This window comes from Lycium barbarum, chromosome 5 (assembly GCF_019175385.1).
Source record: "Lycium barbarum isolate Lr01 chromosome 5, ASM1917538v2, whole genome shotgun sequence".
Taxonomy (NCBI): domain Eukaryota; kingdom Viridiplantae; phylum Streptophyta; class Magnoliopsida; order Solanales; family Solanaceae; genus Lycium; species Lycium barbarum.
Genome location: NC_083341.1, coordinates 45069438 through 45078580, shown reverse-complemented (window position 1 = coordinate 45078580; position 9143 = coordinate 45069438). Strand labels below are relative to the sequence as shown.

At 38.0% G+C, this 9143-nt stretch overlaps 1 long non-coding RNA gene across 1 annotated transcript; it reads left to right on the top strand.

Moving 5' to 3' along the window:
• The first annotated feature begins 275 nt into the window (after positions 1-275).
• On the top strand, positions 276-7516 carry LOC132642453 (uncharacterized). The gene is made up of 3 exons (XR_009583170.1): positions 276-540; positions 6411-6463; positions 7468-7516. It is a non-coding gene; the product is annotated as an uncharacterized LOC132642453 (long non-coding RNA).
• Positions 7517-9143: the final 1627 nt, after the last annotated feature.

Genomic DNA, 9143 nt, shown 5'->3' with positions numbered 1-9143 from the left:
GTATAAGAGGTTACATGAGGTTGGAAGAGGATTAGAAGTTAAACGAAATGAATCGGAACAACTTCAGTAAAAATTTCGGACCCGATTTTAGCCTATATTGTAGGAGGCATATCTCCTAGCATATGAGGAGTTTTAAGGTGTTTCAAAAGCCTAAAATTAAGTTCATCGAGTCTAGTTTCCAACGCAACAAACCGCTCATCAAAATGATATCGGGATAAGGATATATGGACGATTCAATTTGGGCTGGCAGGGCAGCAAGTTTGGACCCGACCCAAACACTCATATTTCGGCCCATGAGGCCCATTAAACTTAATATATAAGCCACCACTTTTCCCTATATCACTTCACACGACTTAAACAGATCCAAGAACCCTTATTTTCTCTCCCAAACCCCCTTTCTAATTGAGCCATCATATAAGCTAAATCCTAGACCCTTGACATGATATTAGTTAAAGAGAAGTTGTAGCCTAAGTTTTCCTTGTGTTGTAAGCAAGAAGCTGGAAAGAGGAACAAGATTCTTGAAGATTCTGATTGTTAAAGGTAATTTCAACCTCCTACTCATGTTATTAATTTGGATTAAAGGTTTAATATGGTGTATACATGGAGGAAACGTTGATATACAAGCGATATATGGACTTAGATGTTATCGTAAGTTAGGGACTGTTGTTGTTGAAGTTGAAGTGGGCTGTGTGCTATAAACTTAGGTGAAATGATGCTTAATATTCTTGTACATGTATTGGAAATGGATTGAATGTGTTGTAGTATGGATAAATGAATGAAAATCATGAAGTTGTTGTAGTTGTGTTGAAGCCGTGTGAGGGGGCTGTTTTAGAGGAATTTGTGGACTGTTTTGTGTCACATTTTGATTGTTGTTGTTATGGACATTGTGGTGTATTGTGTGCATGTTGAATATGTGAATTAAGGTGTTAAAGAAATGAATTATGTTGAAGCATATAAGCAGTCCAAAACAGTGGACTGTTTTAGTGCTAGAGGTGAATTTGTATGTGTTGAGTGTTGATTCTTGTTGTGAACGTTTAGTGAAAGTGAAGTGCAATGATTCAGGTCGAAATTGGAATGAATTGTGGGCTGTTATAAGAATGTAAATGATGCTAAAACAGTTCCAAGGATCATGAAAGTAATGTCATTAAACATGTTGTTGTCGTTGTAAGGTTTTAGTGTCGACAATGTAGCTATTTGCGTACGAATTTGGTGATATATTTATCTTGTGACTGCTGGTCGTATTTTACTGAAATTATATGAAATGAAGACATGAAATAATGTGTAAGAATCATATGTGGTTTGCTTGGTATGTTCGTAAACGTTTGCAAGAATTCCGGGCACCTTTATGTTGTTGGTTAGGGACTGTTTTGGGCGTGTTGATTGGTTAGGGACTGTTTTGGGCGTGTTGTGGTTAGGAACTGTTTTGGACATGTTGTATTCTTTAAATTGGAAATACTAATGATAGTTAAGAATATATATTGTATTTACGTTGTTTGGGTTGTTGTAAAGTTGTTACACGAAAACGTTAAGGCTACGGATTATTAGGAGTAACTTGAGAATGTAATAGCCGTATGTGAATCGTTATGGAATGTTGTGAATGTGAGCTATTTGGAATGTTATGTGGGCTGTCCGGATTGGTATTGAACATATGATTATTGATGTTGGGGTGGTTGTATGTAGTTGATTTGAATGCGAACGAAACGTCGTCTAAATGTTTGAAAGGGATTATTGACGTTAAAGTACGTATTGAATTCCCTCGTAGACTAATTGTAGCTCTTGATGTCTTGATATAGGATAAGGGTTTTTGGGCAGCAAGTACAAGTTATAATACGACTAAACACTAAAGGTATGTAAAGCTTATTCCTTCTTTTCTTGGCATGTCCTAGACGTAAGTATGAAATGATATGAACCTTGGGGTAAATTCTATTCTCTAGTTCCATGCATGACTTATGATTCTATATTTCCTTAATGCTATTGTCACGAGCCTACTACATGATTGACTAATGAATGATGTATAGAAGTTCCTACTTTTAAAAGAATGGCATGAATAGAAGTATACTTGATTTTCAAAAGCTACATCATGAAAATTGATACATGTACATGAAAGCTGAAACGTTCCTTGCTATGGCTTATAATGAGAGTTGAAAAGAATTAAATATGATTATTATCCCAATACTTTAGAGCTGGTTAGTTGCTTATCTATTGAGTCTCAAAAGATGCATTTAATATATGTGGTTGCTTATTATTATGCTCGTGCTTATCGCTATATCCTTCACTGAGTCCCGGGCCAGGACACGTTCTCGTGCGCACATCTACTATATTATTACCGAGTCCCTCATTAAAGGGCCGGGACACGTATATGTTTATGTTTATGATGCTATGACTATATTCACCGAGTCCCTCACTAGAGGGCCGGGACACGTTATATATATATGATGATATGATGATGTGATGATATGATGATATGGAGATGGTGGCCAGGAGGGTATATATATTCGTTATTACCGAGTCCCTTACGAAAGGGCCGGGACACGTCTATGTGCATGTTTATGATACTATGATTTTAATTACCGAGCCCCTCACTAGAGGGCCGGGACACATATACATGTTATATACAGAATGATTATGCAGCTTTGATTACAAAACACTATATTGACATTGATATGAGAATGATACAGATGAAATATGTTCAAAGGCAAGTCTTTATGAAATTCTGTTAGTTGCATTAAGTCCTATACATCTTATCTCAGTATGAGTCTATCACTATGTTTCATGCTTTACATGCTCAGTACATATTCCGTACTGACCCCCTTTCTTTGGGGGGCTGCGTTCATGCCCGCAGGTATAGACGTTCATTTCGGAGATCCGCCAGCTTAGGACACTTATTCAGCTATTTTGACTGCTCCTTTGTTCCGGAGCCTAGCTTGTGGTATAACTCCCTTATGTTGAATTCATATGAGTTTATTTGGGTACGGCAGGGCCCTGTCCCGCCATATGATACGGTCATTACTCTTAGAGGTCTGTGGACATTTGTGTGGGTCTGTTTATGGTTGTTGACGCGTTTTATGATTATGACATATGTTTGGGGCGTACCCATTCGTAATGGCAGCCTTGTCGGCTTGCATATATATGTATGTTTGGTATGTTGCATATCGTGGCAGCCTTGTCGGCTTGCGTAGGAATATATATATGTTGTTGTTTAAAAATTTTAATTATTCAGGAGACAGGTGCCTACGACATACAAAAAAATAATATTTTGACAGCTTTAAAAAAACACCATACCTTTTTATACAAATAAGTTCATGACATACTAGTTATAAATGATTATAGTTAACAAGTGACATGAGTGTCCAATTCGGGCACTAGTCACGGCCTACGGGGTTGGGTCGTGACAGAAGTGGTATCAGAGCAGTTCGTCCTTGGAGTGTCTACAGACCGTGTCTAGTAGAATCTTGTTTATCGGTGTGTTGTGCACCACATCTATAAACTGGACGCTACAGGGCATTTAGGATGTTACCTTTCTTTCATATCACAGATCGTGCGATAGAGCCCAGTCATAGGAAATGAAATTCTTTATACTAACATTTGATTTCAGCTGAAGGACGGCATCGACAGAAGAAAGTGTTTGACGATATTGGAAGTTCCAAAGTACGCAGGTAAGCAAAGGTACGAAAGGTATATGTCGAGTAAGGTATGGAAGTGCGATTGAAATGTAAAGTTGAAAATTGAAAGAGAAAGTATAACAGGTGCAGTTTGAGTAGGGCATACGAGTTATGTTCATCATTTTTATATTGTTGTTGATATTGGGAGCTCTGTGTGGCTATGATACGATATGATATATACGTATAAATGTTGGCCCTGTGAGGCATTGTTGGTATTTCCTGCGTGCAGGCTTTGGGATAGTAAGAAGTACAGAGAAAACTCTGCCCAAATTTTCCGAGAAATAGAAAAAGAGAATGAGGTATAGGTTTGTAATATGTTTTGAAAGGTTGTGTCAATAGTAAGGATAGGATTTGACTAAGTTTCCAATATGGATGACCTCGAGAAATAAGTCGACTACCGAATCGATGGTAATAGTAATTAGGAAGTCGATAGCGATATGGTAAAAAGAAGAATTTGGAAAGGGTTTATGATACTAAGAGATGATTTAGAAAAGGCTCGATAATCTTGATAAAGTGTTATAGTAAGGTACCAACTGAATTGATAAGCAGGGATAAATTATGACGAGTTTATAGTAAAAGAAGTAGTAGTATGATTAAGATGAGAGTATAGAGAAAAACGAATTGTGACGGATGCGAATGTATTGGTAAGACAGGCTGTGAGGTGGTGAAGGATAAGATTGACTAGGAAGGGTAACAGGTTAAGTATGCTTATACAACACTAATTTAACATTCGAGGACGAATGTTCCTAAGGGGGGAAGTATGTTACACTCCATAATAATCCGTGCTACTTGAAGTAAAACAAGAAAAAAATGAGTTATGAAGGTTCAAGGAAAGTTAGTCGAGTTAGTAAGAATATCGTTATATATATGGTTGCCTTAAGTATCCCGAGGTGACATGGTAACCTAAAGGATTTGAAATCATGTTATGAGTATGTATATGAGTGTGTATATGTATGTATAAGAGGTTACATGAGGTTGGAAGAGGATTAGAAGTTAAACGAAATGAATCGGAACAACTTCAGTAAAAATTTCGGACCCGCTTTTGGCCTATATTGTAGGAGGCATATCTCCTAGAATATGAGGAGTTTTAAGGTGTTTCAAAAGCCTAAAATTAAGTTCATCGAGTCTAGTTTCCAACGCAACAAACCGCTCATCAAAATGATATCGGGATAAGGATATATGGACGATTCAATTTGGGCTGGCAGGGCAGCAAGTTTGGACCCGACCCAAAAACTCATATTTCGGCCCATGAGGCCCATTAAACTTAATATATAAGCCACCACTTTTCCCTATATCACTTCACACGACTTAAACAGATCCAAGAACCCTTATTTTCTCTCCCAAACCCCCTTTCTAATTGAGCCATCATATAAGCTAAATCCTAGACCCTTGACATGATATTAGTTAAAGAGAAGTTGTAGCCTAAGTTTTCCTTGTGTTGTAAGCAAGAAGCTGGAAAGCGGAACAAGATTCTTGAAGATTCTGATTGTTAAAGGTAATTTCAACCTCCTACTCATGTTATTAATTTGGATTAAAGGTTTAATATGGTGTATACATGGAGGAAACGTTGATATACAAGCGATATATGGACTTAGATGTTATCGTAAGTTAGGGACTGTTGTTGTTGAAGTTGAAGTGGGCTGTGTGCTATAAACTTAGGTGAAATGATGCTTAATATTCTTGTACATGTATTGGAAATGGATTGAATGTGTTGTAGTATGGATAAATGAATGAAAATCATGAAGTTGTTGTAGTTGTGTTGAAGCCGTGTGAGGGGGCTGTTTTAGAGGAATTTGTGGACTGTTTTGTGTCACATTTTGATTGTTGTTGTTATGGACATTGTGGTGTATTGTGTGCATGTTGAATATGTGAATTAAGGTGTTAAAGAAATGAATTATGTTGAAGCATATAAGCAGTCCAAAACAGTGGACTGTTTTAGTGCTAGAGGTGAATTTGTATGTGTTGAGTGTTGATTCTTGTTGTGAACGTTTAGTGAAAGTGAAGTGCAATGATTCAGGTCGAAATTGGAATGAATTGTGGGCTGTTATAAGAATGTAAATGATGCTAAAACAGTTCCAAGGATCATGAAAGTAATGTCATTAAACATGTTGTTGTCGTTGTAAGGTTTTAGTGTCGACAATGTAGCTATTTGCGTACGAATTTGGTGATATATTTATCTTGTGACTGCTGGTCGTATTTTACTGAAATTATATGAAATGAAGACATGAAATAATGTGTAAGAATCATATGTGGTTTGCTTGGTATGTTCGTAAACGTTTGCAAGAATTCCGGGCACCTTTATGTTGTTGGTTAGGGACTGTTTTGGGCGTGTTGATTGGTTAGGGACTGTTTTGGGCGTGTTGTGGTTAGGAACTGTTTTGGACATGTTGTATTCTTTAAATTGGAAATACTAATGATAGTTAAGAATATATATTGTATTTACGTTGTTTGGGTTGTTGTAAAGTTGTTACACGAAAACGTTAAGGCTACGGATTATTAGGAGTAACTTGAGAATGTAGTAGCCGTATGTGAATCGTTATGGAATGTTGTGAATGTGGGCTATTTGGAATGTTATGTGGGCTGTCCGGATTGGTATTGAACATATGATTATTGATGTTGGGGTGGTTGTATGTAGTTGATTTGAATGCGAACGAAACGTCGTCTAAATGTTTGAAAGGGATTGTTGACGTTAAAGTACGTATTGAATTCCCTCGTAGACTAATTGTAGCTCTTGATGTCTTGATATAGGATAAGTGTTTTTGGGCAGCAAGTACAAGTTATAATACGACTAAACGCTAAAGGTATGTAAAGCTTATTCCTTCTTTTCTTGGCATGTCCTAGACGTAAGTATGAAATGATATGAACCTTGGGGTAAATTCTATTCTCTAGTTCCATGCATGACTTATGATTCTATATTTCCTTAATGCTATTGTCACGAGCCTACTACATGATTGACTAATGAATGATGTATAGAAGTTCCTACTCTTAAAAGAATGGCATGAATAGAAGTATACTTGATTTTCAAAAGCTACATCATGAAAATTGATACATGTACATGAAAGCTGAAACGTTCCTTGCTATGGCTTATAATGAGAGTTGAAAAGAATTGAATGTGATTATTATCCCAATACTTTAGAGCTGGTTAGTTGCTTATCTATTGAGTCTCAAAAGATGCATTTCATATATGTGGTTGCTTATTATTCTGCTCGTGCTTATCGCTATATCCTTCACTGAATCCCGGGCCAGGACACGTTCTCGTGCGCACATCTACTATATTATTACCGAGTCCCTCATTAAAGGGCCGGGACACGTATATGTTTATGTTTATGATGCTATGACTATATTCACGGAGTCCCTCACTAGAGGGCCGGGACACGTTATATATATATGATGATATGATGATGTGATGATATGATGATATGATGATATGGAGATGGTGGCCAGGAGGGCATATATATTCGTTATTACCGAGTCCCTTACGAAAGGGCCGGGACACGTCTATGTGCATGTTTATGATACTATGATTTTAATTACCGAGCCCCTCACTAGAGGGCCGGGACACGTATACATGTTATATACAGAATGATTATGCAGCTTTGATTACAAAACACTATATTGACATTGATATGAGAATGATACAGATGAAATATGTTCAAAGGCAAGTCTTTATGAAATTCTGTTAGTTGCATTGAGTCCTATACATCTTATCTCAGTATGAGTCTATCACTACGTTTCATGCTTTACATGCTCAGTACATATTCCGTACTGACCCCCTTTCTTTAGGGGGCTGCGTTCATGCCCGCAGGTACAGACGTTCATTTCGGAGATCCGCCAGCTTAGGACACTTATTCAGCTATTTTGACTGCTCCTTTGTTCCGGAGCCTAGCTTGTGGTATAACTCCCTTATGTTGAATTCATATGAGTTTATTTGGGTACGGCAGGGCCCTGTCCCGCCATATGATACGGTCATTACTCTTAGAGGTCTGTGGACATTTGTGTGGGTCTATTTATGGTTGTTGACACGTTATATGATTATGACATATGTTTGGGGCGTACCCATTCGTAATGGCAGTCTTGTCGGCTTGCATATATATGTATGTTTGGTATGTTGCATATCGTGGCAGCCTTGGCGGCTTGCGTAGGAATATATATATGTTGTTGTTTAAAAATTTTAATTATTCAGGAGACAGGTGCCTACGACATACAAAAAAAAAATATTTTGACAGCTTTAAAAAAAAACACCATACCTTTGTATACAAATAAGTTCATCACATACTAGTTATAAATGATTATAGTTAACAAGTGACATGAGTGTCCAATTCGGGCACTAGTCACGGCCTACGGGGTTGGGTCGTGACTCGTTTGATAACAGTTGAGATAGCATTGGATATATGTGTTTGGGTGCCCAGATCGGGTACTAGTCACGGCCTACGGGCATATTAACGGAATATATCAATATAAAAGTCGATTGGCGCTACTAGATATCGCAGGTGAACAGATATAGCACGTGGAAGCCGATAAGGCCATCACAGATCATAACAACCCAAACATATACAGAACCCACATGTATGTCTACAGACCTCTACAGAACATAACAGAATCATAAGACGGGACAGGGCCCCGTCATACCCCTAAATGATATACATATATACAATAGTAGAAGTCTGTACCAAAATATAGGCTCTGGATAAAAGAGCACTCCAAAATAGCAGAATAAGATCCTAAGCGGGCGGATCAGCAAACCTGTCGTCTGTACCTGCGCGGCATGAAAACGCAGCCCCCGAAGAAAGGGGGTCAGTACGGAATATGTACCGAGTATGTAAAGCATGGAGTACAGAAAATAAAACCATAACTGGGGCAATAGTACAAAAATAAATATATAATCCAAAATTACCGAAGTGCTATTTCCAGATCACAAATCGTGTATACAGATTTCGGATGTCATATAATGCAGGCCCGAAATATCAGATTATATAAGCTGAAGTCACATGTCAGAGGAAGTACGGACCCAGAACGTTAAAATGCTTGTTTTTCAGACACGGATCATGTTTACCGATATCATAGGTCAGAAGTAGTTCAGAGGTTACAGAATACCTGATCCACAAACATATAGTATAATGCTGACATCATACATCAGAAGAGATATAGGAAATGAATAGCTTACCAGAATAACAGAGTATTTGCTTTCAAATCATAAATGTTGCATATCAGAGTCATGCATAGGGCACCGGAACGTGGTCGCCACTCCTGCCTTTTGGCGCCACAACATATCATATTTCGGATGGTTTCATATCTCTAAATGTCTCCGTCACATAACACACCATATCATAACCACGGTAACCCCGGGGACATATCACACGCTGGGGAACCGGACACATCATACTTCGTATCATATACACGGTAACCGGGGACGGACATATACCACAGTACCCCGGAACTTGACACATCATACTTCGGAATTCATATATGGGACCCGGCCTC